General features: G+C 64.0%; 2 non-coding genes across 2 annotated transcripts; both read left to right on the forward strand.

The window, feature by feature from the left end:
* The first annotated feature begins 5,626 nt into the window (after positions 1-5,626).
* On the forward strand, positions 5,627-5,745 carry LOC131861765 (5S ribosomal RNA). The gene has a single exon (XR_009360796.1). It is a non-coding gene; the product is annotated as a 5S ribosomal RNA (ribosomal RNA).
* A 5,989-nt stretch (positions 5,746-11,734) lies between these two features.
* On the forward strand, positions 11,735-11,853 carry LOC131861766 (5S ribosomal RNA). The gene has a single exon (XR_009360797.1). It is a non-coding gene; the product is annotated as a 5S ribosomal RNA (ribosomal RNA).
* Positions 11,854-15,488: the final 3,635 nt, after the last annotated feature.

Here is a 15,488-nt window from a genome sequence, read left to right on the forward strand (position 1 = left end):
GGTGATGTTTCTTACTCTAAGGTTCCGCACCAGACGCCCGGGACAGGTGAGCGAAGCTGGGCGGGGCCGGGTGCGCGGCCGGGGCAGGTGCACGCAGCTGGAGAGAGCTTTGGAGCACACCAGAGGTGCGCACCTTGGAGCACACTTCGGAGCGCACCAATGATGCGCTCCATTCAAAAGTTTCCTGAAAAGGCAAAAAAAGTTGAGATTATAGAATTTCCCACTTGAGAGATTGTAAAAAAAAAAAATTTAAAATGAAGGAAACGCGGGTGCCAAGGTGTGCGCGCCCGGGTGCGCAGCCCAGCCAAGGTGTGCGCACCAAGGCGCCCACCCTGGCGAAGGTGCACGCAAGGTGCGCACCCGAGGCAAACCGGACAATTAACCCAACTTTCGACTTCGCGCGCACCTGCGCACCTTGGAGCGCACTTCGGAGCGCTCCTTGGTGCGCACCAATCTTGGGCACCTCGGAGTGCACCATGGCGCCCACCAAGGTGCGCACCCGGGGCAAACCGAGCTCCGACTTCGTGCGCACCTTGGAGCGCACGAAAGGTGCGCACCATGGCGCCCACCAAGGTGCGCAGCCCAGCCAAGGCGTGCGCATCAAGGTGCGCACCCTGGCGAAGGTGCGCACCCGGGGCAAACCGAGCTCCGACTTCGTGCGCACCTTGGAGCGCACAAAGGGTGCGCAACCCAGCCAAGGTGTGCGCACCCCGGGCAAACCGAGCTCCGAATCGTGCGCACCTTGGAGCACACTTCGGAGCCCTCCTTGGTGCGCACCGATGTTGCGCACCTCGGAGCGCACCCGGGGAAAACAATGCAATTAACCCGACTTTCGACTTCGTGGGCACCTCGGAGCGCTCTCGGGTTCGCACCTCGGAGCACACCGAGGTGCGCACCTTTGATGCGCTGCCTTCACCAATTTCCAGAAAAGGCAAGAAAACATTGAGAAGGTGTGCGCACCGAGGTGCCCACCCTGGCGAAGGTGCACGCGAGGTGCGCACCCGGGGCAAACCGGGCTCCGACTTCGTGCACGCCATGCTGCGCACCTTGGAGGGCCATGGTGCGCACCTTGGAGCACACTTCGGAGCGCTCAATGGTGCCCAACCCAGCCAAGGTGCCCACCGCGGCGAAGGTGCACGCGAGGTGCGCACCCGGGGCAAACCGGGCTCCGACTTCGTGCACGCCGCACCTTGGAGCACACTTCGGAGCGCTCCTTGGTGCGCACCAGGGCGCGCAACCCAGCCGAGGTGCCCACCCCGGCGAAGGTGCACGCGGGGTGCGCACCCGGGGCAAACCGGGCTCCGACTTCGTGCACGCCATGGTGCCCACCGCGGCGAAGGTGCACGCGAGGTGCGCACCCGGGGCAAACCGGGCTCCGACTTCGTGCACGCCGCACCTTGGAGCACACTTCGGAGCGCTCCTTGGTGCGCACCAGGGCGCGCAACCCAGCCGAGGTGCCCACCCCGGCGAAGGTGCACGCGAGGTGCGCACCCGGGGCAAACCGGGCTCCGACTTCGTGCACGCCATGGTGCCCACCGCGGCGAAGGTGCACGCGAGGTGCGCACCCGGGGCAAACCGGGCTCCGACTTCGTGCACGCCGCACCTTGGAGCACACTTCGGAGCGCTCCTTGGTGCGCACCATGGTGCCCACCAGGGCGCGCAACCCCGCCGAAGGTGCACGCGAGGTGCGCACCCGGGGCAAACCGGGCTCCGACTTCGTGCACGCCGCACCTTGGAGCACACTTCGGAGCGCTCCTTGGTGCGCACCAGGGCGCGCAACCCCGCCGAAGGTGCACGCGAGGTGCGCACCCGGGGCAAACCGGGCTCCGACTTCGTGCACGCCATGGTGCGCACCAGGGTGCCCACCGCGGCGAAGGTGCGCACCCGGGGCAAACCGGGCTCCGACTTCGTGCACGCCGCACCTTGGAGCACACTTCGGAGCGCTCCTTGGTGCGCACCAGGGCGCGCAACCCAGCCGAGGTGCCCACCCCGGCGAAGGTGCACGCGAGGTGCGCACCCGGGGCAAACCGGGCTCCGACTTCGTGCACGCCATGGTGCCCACCGCGGCGAAGGTGCGCACCCGGGGCAAACCGGGCTAGGACTTCGTGCACGCCGCACCTTGGAGCACACTTTGGAGCGCTCCTTGGTGCGCACCATGGTGCCCACCAGGCCGCGCAACCCAGCCAAGGTGTGCGCACCAAGGTGCACGCGAGGTGCGCACCCGGGGCAAACCGGGGTCCGGCTTCGTGCACGCCGCACCTTGGAGCACACATCGGGGCGCTCCCGGGTTCGCACCGGCGTTGCGCACCGTGGTGGGCACCTCGGAGCGCACCGTGGTGGGCACCTCGGAGCACACCAAGGTGGGCAGCGAGGTGCGCACCTTTGATGCGATGCCTTCACTAATTTCCATAAAAGGCAAAAAAAAACGAGATTTTAAAATTTCCGTTTTGAAAGATAGTGAGAAAAAGGGAATGCTGGTGCCATCTTGAGCCCGCCCTGGTGCGCAGCCCAGCCAAGGTGTGCGCACCAAGGTGCCCACCCTGGCGAAGGTGCGCGCCCGGGCAATTAACCCAACTTCCAACTTCGCGCGCGCCAGGGTGGGAGCGCACCCAACAACCGGGCCTGGGAAGAGCCAATGCGAGAAACCCCACCAAACGCTCTGACAAAAAAAGAGGGGGCGCTCCAGTAACCCCGCTTCGGAGCGCACCCTGGGCAAACCCAGCCAGGGTGCCCACCCCGGCCAAGGTGCAGGCGAGGTGCGCACCCGGGGCAAACCGGGCTCCGACAACGTGCACGCCGCACCTTGGAGCACACTTCGTAGCGCTCCCGGGTGCGCACCTCAGAGCACACCAAGGTGGGCAGCGAGGTGCGCACCTTTGATGCGCTGCCTTCACTAATTTCCAGAAAAGGCAAAAAAAAGAGGAGATTTTAAAATTTCCGTTTTGAAAGATAGTGAAAAAAACGGAACGCGGGTGCCATCTTGAGCCCGCCCTGGTGCACAGCCCAGGTAAGGTGCCCACCCTGGCAAAGGTGCGCACCCGGGCAATTAACCCTACTTCCGACTTCGTGCGCGCCAGGGTGGCAACCGGGCCTGGGAAGAGCCAATGCGAGAAACCCCACCAAACGCTCCGACAAAAAAAGAGGCGGCGCTCCAATAACCCCGCTTCGGAGCGCAGCCGGGGCAAACCCAGCCAAGGTGCCCACCCCGACGAAGGTGCACGCGAGGTGCGCACCCGGGGCAAACCGGGCTCCGACAACGTGCACGCAGCACCTTGGAGCACACTTCGAAGCACTCCCGGGTGCCCACCGGCGTTGCGCACCGTGGTGGGCAGCGAGGTGCGCACCTTTGATGCGCTGCCTTCACTAATTTCCAGAAAAGGCAAAAAAAAATGAGATTTTAAAATTTCCGTTTTGAAAGATAGTGAAAAAAACGGAACGCGGGTGCCATCTTGAGCCCGCCCTGGTGCGCAGCCCAGGCAAGGCATGCGCACCAAGGTGCCCACCCGCGGTGCACGCCCGGGGCAAACCGGGCTCCGACTTCGTGCAGGCCGCACCTTGGAGCACACTTCGGAGCGCTCCTTGGTGCGCACCATGGTGCCCACCAGGGCGCACCCGGGGCAAACCGGGCTCCAACTTCGTGCACGCCGCACCTTGGAGCACACATCGGAGCGCTCCCAGGTTCGCACCAGCGTTGCGCACCTTTGATGCGCTGCCTTCACTAATTTCCAGAAAAGGCAAAAAAAAACGATATTTTAAAATTTCCGTTCTGAAAGATAGTGAAAAAAACGGAACGCGGGTGCCATCTTGAGCCCTTCCTGGTGCGCAGCCCAGGCAAGTTGTGCGCACCAAGGTGCCCACCCTGGCGGAGGTGCGCGCCCGGGGCAAACCGGGCTCCGACTTCGTGCACTGCATGGTGCCCACCAAGGCGCGCAACCCAGCCAAGGTGCCCACCGCAGCGAAGGTGCACGCGAGGTGCGCACCCGAGGTGCACACCCGGGGCAAACCGAGCTCCGACTTCGTGCACGCCGCACCTTGGAGCACACTTCAGAGCGCTCCTTGGTGCGCACCAGGGCGCGCAACCCAGCCAAGGTGCTCACCCCGGCGAAGGTGCACGCGAGGTGCGCACCCGGGGCAAGCCGGGCTCGGACTTCGTGCACGCCGCACCTTGGAGCACACATCGGAGCGCTCCCGGGTTCGCACCAGCATTGCGCACCTTTGATGCGCTGCCTTCACTAATTTCCAGAAAAGGCAAAAAAAAAAAAAAAACGAGATTTTAAAATTTCCGTTTTGAAAGATAGTGAAAAAAACGGAACGCGGGTGCCATCTTGAGCCCGCCCTGGTGTGCAGCCCAGGCAAGTTGTGCGCACCAAGGCACCCACCCTGGCCAAGGTGGGTCACGGGGTGGGTCCTAGGGTGGGTAACGGGGTGGGTACTAAGGTGCGTGCCAAGGTGGGTCATGGGGTGGGTGCCAAGGTGGGCACCAGGGTGGGTGTGCACCAACCCTAGCCAGGGTAGGTCACGGGGTGGTTGTCGGGGTGGGCGTCAAGGAGCCAAGGTGGGTGGCAAGTAGCCAAGTTGCGTGCCAAGGTGGGTGTCGGGGTGGGTGCCAAGGATCCAAGGTGGGTGCCAAGGAACCAAGGTGGGTGTCTGGGTGGGTGCCGAGGTGGGAGCCAGGGTGGGTCCCAAGGTGAGTGCAAAGGTGGGTGCCAGGGTCAAGGTGAGTGCCAATGTGGGTTCCAAGGTGCCAGGGTCAGGGTGAGTGCCAATGTGGGTTCAAAGGTGCTAAGTTGGGTGCGAGGTTGGGTGCGAGGGTGGGTGGGTGCCAAGGTGTGCTAGGTGGAAGCCCGGGTGGGTCGGCATCCCATGGGTGTCGAGTTGGGTGCCTGATGGGTGCTTCTTGTCAAGTTTTAGTCGTCGGGACTCATTTCGAGCCTTAGAGGTCGTTTCTTGTCCGGTTGCCCTGTCTTCGACCTGGGAACCCAATTTTGGTCCTCGGGTCCCATTTTTTTTTGTCTCGCATCCCACTTTTGGCCTGTGGCCTTTTCGGGGTCGATTCTCGTTTTGGGCATCAGAGCATGTTTCTTCTCCTAAAACCCAATATTTGTTTATTAAGTCTCGGAACACATTTTTGTTCTCGTGGACCCATCATGGGTCTTGGAACGCATTTGTGGTCCTTGGGTCCCATTTTGCATCCCGAAACTTGTGTTTTGGTGCTTGATCCCTATTTTGGGTGCCCACCTTGCACCAAGTGCGCACCCGGGGCAAACCGAGCGCCTTGGTGCACCGGGGCAAGATCGAGCGTGCACCCGAGGCGCCCCGAACATGCACCAAGGTGCACTCGGCCCACATGTGAGCGCAGGTCGTTGCGCCCGAGGTGGTGTGTGGGCACCGCGTTGCAGACGGGACACTGCACGCACACGACGCCCCGTCCAGGTGCACGCACGTAGGCCGGGCCGGGTGCACACCCGACGCCCTAGCAAGGTGCGCGCACCCGGGCAGGGCTCACACTTGGCGAACGGGGCGCACTTCGCGAGGGAGGGTGTGCACCTCGACGGGGGTGGGTGGCCGGGGTGGATTCGCACGTGGGTCGCGGTTTGCTAAGTACACACTGCGACAAGCTCATAACGGGTGCGATCATACCAGCGTTAGTGCACCGGATCCCATCAGAACTCCGCAGTTAAGCGCGCTTGGGCCGGAGTAGTACTGGGATGGGTGACCTCCCGGGAAGTCCCGGTGTTGCACCCTTTTTTAGTTTTTCGCCGGGCGTCGCAATGCTATTTGAATAAACCTTTTGCCCGTTTGCGTTCTCGTCGGGGCCGGGCCGGGCCGGGGTGCGCTGCCCGCACTACCGCGCGCGCGGGGGCGACACCGAGCGCGCACCCGAGGCGCCCCGAGCACACAGGCCACGGTGCAACCCGGGCGTTGTGCGCGCACCCCGGTGCGCCCGAGGTGCTGCGCGCGCACCCAGGTGAAATCGGTGTGCACCTCGGCCAGTGCGCGCTCGGTCGAGTCGCGCACGTTGGCCAAGGTGCACGGTGATGTTTCTTACTCTAAGGTTCCGCACCAGACGCCCGGGACAGGTGAGCGAAGCTGGGCGGGGCCGGGTGCGCGGCCGGGGCAGGTGCACGCAGCTGGAGAGAGCTTTGGAGCACACCAGAGGTGCGCACCTTGGAGCACACTTCGGAGCGCACCAATGATGCGCTCCATTCAAAAGTTTCCTGAAAAGGCAAAAAAAGTTGAGATTATAGAATTTCCCACTTGAGAGATTGTAAAAAAAAAAAATTTAAAATGAAGGAAACGCGGGTGCCAAGGTGTGCGCGCCCGGGTGCGCAGCCCAGCCAAGGTGTGCGCACCAAGGCGCCCACCCTGGCGAAGGTGCACGCAAGGTGCGCACCCGAGGCAAACCGGACAATTAACCCAACTTTCGACTTCGCGCGCACCTGCGCACCTTGGAGCGCACTTCGGAGCGCTCCTTGGTGCGCACCAATCTTGGGCACCTCGGAGTGCACCATGGCGCCCACCAAGGTGCGCACCCGGGGCAAACCGAGCTCCGACTTCGTGCGCACCTTGGAGCGCACGAAAGGTGCGCACCATGGCGCCCACCAAGGTGCGCAGCCCAGCCAAGGCGTGCGCATCAAGGTGCGCACCCTGGCGAAGGTGCGCACCCGGGGCAAACCGAGCTCCGACTTCGTGCGCACCTTGGAGCGCACAAAGGGTGCGCAACCCAGCCAAGGTGTGCGCACCCCGGGCAAACCGAGCTCCGAATCGTGCGCACCTTGGAGCACACTTCGGAGCCCTCCTTGGTGCGCACCGATGTTGCGCACCTCGGAGCGCACCCGGGGAAAACAATGCAATTAACCCGACTTTCGACTTCGTGGGCACCTCGGAGCGCTCTCGGGTTCGCACCTCGGAGCACACCGAGGTGCGCACCTTTGATGCGCTGCCTTCACCAATTTCCAGAAAAGGCAAGAAAACATTGAGAAGGTGTGCGCACCGAGGTGCCCACCCTGGCGAAGGTGCACGCGAGGTGCGCACCCGGGGCAAACCGGGCTCCGACTTCGTGCACGCCATGCTGCGCACCTTGGAGGGCCATGGTGCGCACCTTGGAGCACACTTCGGAGCGCTCAATGGTGCCCAACCCAGCCAAGGTGCCCACCGCGGCGAAGGTGCACGCGAGGTGCGCACCCGGGGTAAACCGGGCTCCGACTTCGTGCACGCCGCACCTTGGAGCACACTTCGGAGCGCTCCTTGGTGCGCACCAGGGCGCGCAACCCAGCCGAGGTGCCCACCCCGGCGAAGGTGCACGCGGGGTGCGCACCCGGGGCAAACCGGGCTCCGACTTCGTGCACGCCATGGTGCCCACCGCGGCGAAGGTGCACGCGAGGTGCGCACCCGGGGCAAACCGGGCTCCGACTTCGTGCACGCCGCACCTTGGAGCACACTTCGGAGCGCTCCTTGGTGCGCACCAGGGCGCGCAACCCAGCCGAGGTGCCCACCCCAGCGAAGGTGCACGCGAGGTGCGCACCCGGGGCAAACCGGGCTCCGACTTCGTGCACGCCATGGTGCCCACCGCGGCGAAGGTGCACGCGAGGTGCGCACCCGGGGCAAACCGGGCTCCGACTTCGTGCACGCCATGGTGCCCACCGCGGCGAAGGTGCACGCGAGGTGCGCACCCGGGGCAAACCGAGCTCCGACTTCGTGCACGCCGCACCTTGGAGCACACTTCGGAGCGCTCCTTGGTGCGCACCATGGTGCCCACCAGGGCGCGCAACCCCGCCGAAGGTGCACGCGAGGTGCGCACCCGGGGCAAACCGGGCTCCGACTTCGTGCACGCCGCACCTTGGAGCACACTTCGGAGCGCTCCTTGGTGCGCACCAGGGCGCGCAACCCCGCCGAAGGTGCACGCGAGGTGCGCACCCGGGGCAAACCGGGCTCCGACTTCGTGCACGCCATGGTGCGCACCAGGGTGCCCACCGCGGCGAAGGTGCGCACCCGGGGCAAACCGGGCTCCGACTTCGTGCACGCCGCACCTTGGAGCACACTTCGGAGCGCTCCTTGGTGCGCACCAGGGCGCGCAACCCAGCCGAGGTGCCCACCCCGGCGAAGGTGCACGCGAGGTGCGCACCCGGGGCAAACCGGGCTCCGACTTCGTGCACGCCATGGTGCCCACCGCGGCGAAGGTGCGCACCCGGGGCAAACCGGGCTAGGACTTCGTGCACGCCGCACCTTGGAGCACACTTCGGAGCGCTCCTTGGTGCGCACCATGGTGCCCACCAGGCCGCGCAACCCAGCCAAGGTGTGCGCACCAAGGTGCACGCGAGGTGCGCACCCGGGGCAAACCGGGGTCCGGCTTCGTGCACGCCGCACCTTGGAGCACACATCGGGGCGCTCCCGGGTTCGCACCGGCGTTGCGCACCGTGGTGGGCACCTCGGAGCGCACCGTGGTGGGCACCTCGGAGCACACCAAGGTGGGCAGCGAGGTGCGCACCTTTGATGCGATGCCTTCACTAATTTCCATAAAAGGCAAAAGAAAACGAGATTTTAAAATTTCCGTTTTGAAAGATAGTGAGAAAAAGGGAATGCTGGTGCCATCTTGAGCCCGCCCTGGTGCGCAGCCCAGCCAAGGTGTGCGCACCAAGGTGCCCACCCTGGCGAAGGTGCGCGCCCGGGCAATTAACCCAACTTCCAACTTCGCGCGCGCCAGGGTGGGAGCGCACCCAACAACCGGGCCTGGGAAGAGCCAATGCGAGAAACCCCACCAAACGCTCTGACAAAAAAAGAGGGGGCGCTCCAGTAACCCCGCTTCGGAGCGCACCCTGGGCAAACCCAGCCAGGGTGCCCACCCCGGCCAAGGTGCAGGCGAGGTGCGCACCCGGGGCAAACCGGGCTCCGACAACGTGCACGCCGCACCTTGGAGCACACTTCGTAGCGCTCCCGGGTGCGCACCTCAGAGCACACCAAGGTGGGCAGCGAGGTGCGCACCTTTGATGCGCTGCCTTCACTAATTTCCAGAAAAGGCAAAAAAAAGAGGAGATTTTAAAATTTCCGTTTTGAAAGATAGTGAAAAAAACGGAACGCGGGTGCCATCTTGAGCCCGCCCTGGTGCACAGCCCAGGTAAGGTGCCCACCCTGGCAAAGGTGCGCACCCGGGCAATTAACCCTACTTCCGACTTCGTGCGCGCCAGGGTGGCAACCGGGCCTGGGAAGAGCCAATGCGAGAAACCCCACCAAACGCTCCGACAAAAAAAGAGGCGGCGCTCCAATAACCCCGCTTCGGAGCGCAGCCGGGGCAAACCCAGCCAAGGTGCCCACCCCGACGAAGGTGCACGCGAGGTGCGCACCCGGGGCAAACCGGGCTCCGACAACGTGCATGCAGCACCTTGGAGCACACTTCGAAGCACTCCCGGGTGCCCACCGGCGTTGCGCACCGTGGTGGGCAGCGAGGTGCGCACCTTTGATGCGCTGCCTTCACTAATTTCCAGAAAAGGCAAAAAAAAATGAGATTTTAAAATTTCCGTTTTGAAAGATAGTGAAAAAAACGGAACGCGGGTGCCATCTTGAGCCCGCCCTGGTGCGCAGCCCAGGCAAGGCATGCGCACCAAGGTGCCCACCCGCGGTGCACGCCCGGGGCAAACCGGGCTCCGACTTCGTGCAGGCCGCACCTTGGAGCACACTTCGGAGCGCTCCTTGGTGCGCACCATGGTGCCCACCAGGGCGCACCCGGGGCAAACCGGGCTCCGACTTCGTGCACGCCGCACCTTGGAGCACACATCGGAGCGCTCCCAGGTTCGCACCAGCGTTGCGCACCTTTGATGCGCTGCCTTCACTAATTTCCAGAAAAGGCAAAAAAAAACGATATTTTAAAATTTCCGTTCTGAAAGATAGTGAAAAAAACGGAACGCGGGTGCCATCTTGAGCCCTTCCTGGTGCGCAGCCCAGGCAAGTTGTGCGCACCAAGGTGCCCACCCTGGCGGAGGTGCGCGCCCGGGGCAAACCGGGCTCCGACTTCGTGCACTGCATGGTGCCCACCAAGGCGCGCAACCCAGCCAAGGTGCCCACCGCAGCGAAGGTGCACGCGAGGTGCGCACCCGAGGTGCACACCCGGGGCAAACCGAGCTCCGACTTCGTGCACGCCGCACCTTGGAGCACACTTCAGAGCGCTCCTTGGTGCGCACCAGGGCGCGCAACCCAGCCAAGGTGCTCACCCCGGCGAAGGTGCACGCGAGGTGCGCACCCGGGGCAAGCCGGGCTCGGACTTCGTGCACGCCGCACCTTGGAGCACACATCGGAGCGCTCCCGGGTTCGCACCAGCATTGCGCACCTTTGATGCGCTGCCTTCACTAATTTCCAGAAAAGGCAAAAAAAAAAAAAAAACGAGATTTTAAAATTTCCGTTTTGAAAGATAGTGAAAAAAACGGAACGCGGGTGCCATCTTGAGCCCGCCCTGGTGTGCAGCCCAGGCAAGTTGTGCGCACCAAGGCACCCACCCTGGCCAAGGTGGGTCACGGGGTGGGTCCTAGGGTGGGTAACGGGGTGGGTACTAAGGTGCGTGCCAAGGTGGGTCATGGGGTGGGTGCCAAGGTGGGCACCAGGGTGGGTGTGCACCAACCCTAGCCAGGGTAGGTCACGGGGTGGTTGTCGGGGTGGGCGTCAAGGAGCCAAGGTGGGTGGCAAGTAGCCAAGTTGCGTGCCAAGGTGGGTGTCGGGGTGGGTGCCAAGGATCCAAGGTGGGTGCCAAGGAACCAAGGTGGGTGTCTGGGTGGGTGCCGAGGTGGGAGCCAGGGTGGGTCCCAAGGTGAGTGCAAAGGTGGGTGCCAGGGTCAAGGTGAGTGCCAATGTGGGTTCCAAGGTGCCAGGGTCAGGGTGAGTGCCAATGTGGGTTCAAAGGTGCTAAGTTGGGTGCGAGGTTGGGTGCGAGGGTGGGTGGGTGCCAAGGTGTGCTAGGTGGAAGCCCGGGTGGGTCGGCATCCCATGGGTGTCGAGTTGGGTGCCTGATGGGTGCTTCTTGTCAAGTTTTAGTCGTCGGGACTCATTTCGAGCCTTAGAGGTCGTTTCTTGTCCGGTTGCCCTGTCTTCGACCTGGGAACCCAATTTTGGTCCTCGGGTCCCATTTTTTTTTGTCTCGCATCCCACTTTTGGCCTGTGGCCTTTTCGGGGTCGATTCTCGTTTTGGGCATCAGAGCATGTTTCTTCTCCTAAAACCCAATATTTGTTTATTAAGTCTCGGAACACATTTTTGTTCTCGTGGACCCATCATGGGTCTTGGAACGCATTTGTGGTCCTTGGGTCCCATTTTGCATCCCGAAACTTGTGTTTTGGTGCTTGATCCCTATTTTGGGTGCCCACCTTGCACCAAGTGCGCACCCGGGGCAAACCGAGCGCCTTGGTGCACCGGGGCAAGATCGAGCGTGCACCCGAGGCGCCCCGAACATGCACCAAGGTGCACTCGGCCCACATGTGAGCGCAGGTCGTTGCGCCCGAGGTGGTGTGTGGGCACCGCGTTGCAGACGGGACACTGCACGCACACGACGCCCCGTCCAGGTGCACGCACGTAGGCCGGGCCGGGTGCACACCCGACGCCCTAGCAAGGTGCGCGCACCCGGGCAGGGCTCACACTTGGCGAACGGGGCGCACTTCGCGAGGGAGGGTGTGCACCTCGACGGGGGTGGGTGGTCGGGGTGGATTCGCACGTGGGTCGCGGTTTGCTAAGTACACACTGCGACAAGCTCATAACGGGTGCGATCATACCAGCGTTAGTGCACCGGATCCCATCAGAACTCCGCAGTTAAGCGCGCTTGGGCCGGAGTAGTACTGGGATGGGTGACCTCCCGGGAAGTCCCGGTGTTGCACCCTTTCTTAGTTTTTCGCCGGGCGTCGCAATGCTATTTGAATAAACCTTTTGCCCGTTTGCGTTCTCGTCGGGGCCGGGCCGGGCCGGGGTGCGCTGCCCGCACTACCGCGCGCGCGGGGGCGACACCGAGCGCGCACCCGAGGCGCCCCGAGCACACAGGCCACGGTGCAACCCGGGCGTTGTGCGCGCACCCCGGTGCGCCCGAGGTGCTGCGCGCGCACCCAGGTGAAATCGGTGTGCACCTCGGCCAGTGCGCGCTCGGTCGAGTCGCGCACGTTGGCCAAGGTGCACGGTGATGTTTCTTACTCTAAGGTTCCGCACCAGACGCCCGGGACAGGTGAGCGAAGCTGGGCGGGGCCGGGTGCGCGGCCGGGGCAGGTGCACGCAGCTGGAGAGAGCTTTGGAGCACACCAGAGGTGCGCACCTTGGAGCACACTTCGGAGCGCACCAATGATGCGCTCCATTCAAAAGTTTCCTGAAAAGGCAAAAAAAGTTGAGATTATAGAATTTCCCACTTGAGAGATTGTAAAAAAAAAAAATTTAAAATGAAGGAAACGCGGGTGCCAAGGTGTGCGCGCCCGGGTGCGCAGCCCAGCCAAGGTGTGCGCACCAAGGCGCCCACCCTGGCGAAGGTGCACGCAAGGTGCGCACCCGAGGCAAACCGGACAATTAACCCAACTTTCGACTTCGCGCGCACCTGCGCACCTTGGAGCGCACTTCGGAGCGCTCCTTGGTGCGCACCAATCTTGGGCACCTCGGAGTGCACCATGGCGCCCACCAAGGTGCGCACCCGGGGCAAACCGAGCTCCGACTTCGTGCGCACCTTGGAGCGCACGAAAGGTGCGCACCATGGCGCCCACCAAGGTGCGCAGCCCAGCCAAGGCGTGCGCATCAAGGTGCGCACCCTGGCGAAGGTGCGCACCCGGGGCAAACCGAGCTCCGACTTCGTGCGCACCTTGGAGCGCACAAAGGGTGCGCAACCCAGCCAAGGTGTGCGCACCCCGGGCAAACCGAGCTCCGAATCGTGCGCACCTTGGAGCACACTTCGGAGCCCTCCTTGGTGCGCACCGATGTTGCGCACCTCGGAGCGCACCCGGGGAAAACAATGCAATTAACCCGACTTTCGACTTCGTGGGCACCTCGGAGCGCTCTCGGGTTCGCACCTCGGAGCACATCGAGGTGCGCACCTTTGATGCGCTGCCTTCACCAATTTCCAGAAAAGGCAAGAAAACATTGAGAAGGTGTGCGCACCGAGGTGCCCACCCTGGCGAAGGTGCACGCGAGGTGCGCACCCGGGGCAAACCGGGCTCCGACTTCGTGCACGCCATGCTGCGCACCTTGGAGGGCCATGGTGCGCACCTTGGAGCACACTTCGGAGCGCTCAATGGTGCCCAACCCAGCCAAGGTGCCCACCGCGGCGAAGGTGCACGCGAGGTGCGCACCCGGGGCAAACCGGGCTCCGACTTCGTGCACGCCGCACCTTGGAGCACACTTCGGAGCGCTCCTTGGTGCGCACCAGGGCGCGCAACCCAGCCGAGGTGCCCACCCCGGCGAAGGTGCACGCGGGGTGCGCACCCGGGGCAAACCGGGCTCCGACTTCGTGCACGCCATGGTGCCCACCGCGGCGAAGGTGCACGCGAGGTGCGCACCCGGGGCAAACCGGGCTCCGACTTCGTGCACGCCGCACCTTGGAGCACACTTCGGAGCGCTCCTTGGTGCGCACCAGGGCGCGCAACCCAGCCGAGGTGCCCACCCCGGCGAAGGTGCACGCGAGGTGCGCACCCGGGGCAAACCGGGCTCCGACTTCGTGCACGCCATGGTGCCCACCGCGGCGAAGGTGCACGCGAGGTGCGCACCCGGGGCAAACCGGGCTCCGACTTCGTGCACGCCGCACCTTGGAGCACACTTCGGAGCGCTCCTTGGTGCGCACCATGGTGCCCACCAGGGCGCGCAACCCCGCCGAAGGTGCACGCGAGGTGCGCACCCGGGGCAAACCGGGCTCCGACTTCGTGCACGCCGCACCTTGGAGCACACTTCGGAGCGCTCCTTGGTGCGCACCAGGGCGCGCAACCCCGCCGAAGGTGCACGCGAGGTGCGCACCCGGGGCAAACCGGGCTCCGACTTCGTGCACGCCATGGTGCGCACCAGGGTGCCCACCGCGGCGAAGGTGCGCACCCGGGGCAAACCGGGCTCCGACTTCGTGCACGCCGCACCTTGGAGCACACTTCGGAGCGCTCCTTGGTGCGCACCAGGGCGCGCAACCCAGCCGAGGTGCCCACCCCGGCGAAGGTGCACGCGAGGTGCGCACCCGGGGCAAACCGGGCTCCGACTTCGTGCACGCCATGGTGCCCACCGCGGCGAAGGTGCGCACCCGGGGCAAACCGGGCTAGGACTTCGTGCACGCCGCACCTTGGAGCACACTTTGGAGCGCTCCTTGGTGCGCACCATGGTGCCCACCAGGCCGCGCAACCCAGCCAAGGTGTGCGCACCAAGGTGCACGCGAGGTGCGCACCCGGGGCAAACCGGGGTCCGGCTTCGTGCACGCCGCACCTTGGAGCACACATCGGGGCGCTCCCGGGTTCGCACCGGCGTTGCGCACCGTGGTGGGCACCTCGGAGCGCACCGTGGTGGGCACCTCGGAGCACACCAAGGTGGGCAGCGAGGTGCGCACCTTTGATGCGATGCCTTCACTAATTTCCATAAAAGGCAAAAGAAAACGAGATTTTAAAATTTCCGTTTTGAAAGATAGTGAGAAAAAGGGAATGCTGGTGCCATCTTGAGCCCGCCCTGGTGCGCAGCCCAGCCAAGGTGTGCGCACCAAGGTGCCCACCCTGGCGAAGGTGCGCGCCCGGGCAATTAACCCAACTTCCAACTTCGCGCGCGCCAGGGTGGGAGCGCACCCAACAACCGGGCCTGGGAAGAGCCAATGCGAGAAACCCCACCAAACGCTCTGACAAAAAAAGAGGGGGCGCTCCAGTAACCCCGCTTCGGAGCGCACCCTGGGCAAACCCAGCCAGGGTGCCCACCCCGGCCAAGGTGCAGGCGAGGTGCGCACCCGGGGCAAACCGGGCTCCGACAACGTGCACGCCGCACCTTGGAGCACACTTCGTAGCGCTCCCGGGTGCGCACCTCAGAGCACACCAAGGTGGGCAGCGAGGTGCGCACCTTTGATGCGCTGCCTTCACTAATTTCCAGAAAAGGCAAAAAAAAGAGGAGATTTTAAAATTTCCGTTTTGAAAGATAGTGAAAAAAACGGAACGCGGGTGCCATCTTGAGCCCGCCCTGGTGCACAGCCCAGGTAAGGTGCCCACCCTGGCAAAGGTGCGCACCCGGGCAATTAACCCTACTTCCGACTTCGTGCGCGCCAGGGTGGCAACCGGGCCTGGGAAGAGCCAATGCGAGAAACCCCACCAAACGCTCCGACAAAAAAAGAGGCGGCGCTCCAATAACCCCGCTTCGGAGCGCAGCCGGGGCAAACCCAGCCAAGGTGCCCACCCCGACGAAGGTGCACGCGAGGTGCGCACCCGGGGCAAACCGGGCTCCGACAACGTGCACGCAGCACCTTGGAGCACACTTCGAAGCACTCCCGGGTGCCCACCGGCGTTGCGCACCGTGGTGGGCAGCGAGGTGCGCACCT

The sequence above is a fragment of the Cryptomeria japonica genome, unplaced genomic scaffold (genome assembly GCF_030272615.1).
Source record: "Cryptomeria japonica unplaced genomic scaffold, Sugi_1.0 HiC_scaffold_32, whole genome shotgun sequence".
NCBI classification, from domain to species: Eukaryota; Viridiplantae; Streptophyta; class Pinopsida; order Cupressales; family Cupressaceae; genus Cryptomeria; species Cryptomeria japonica.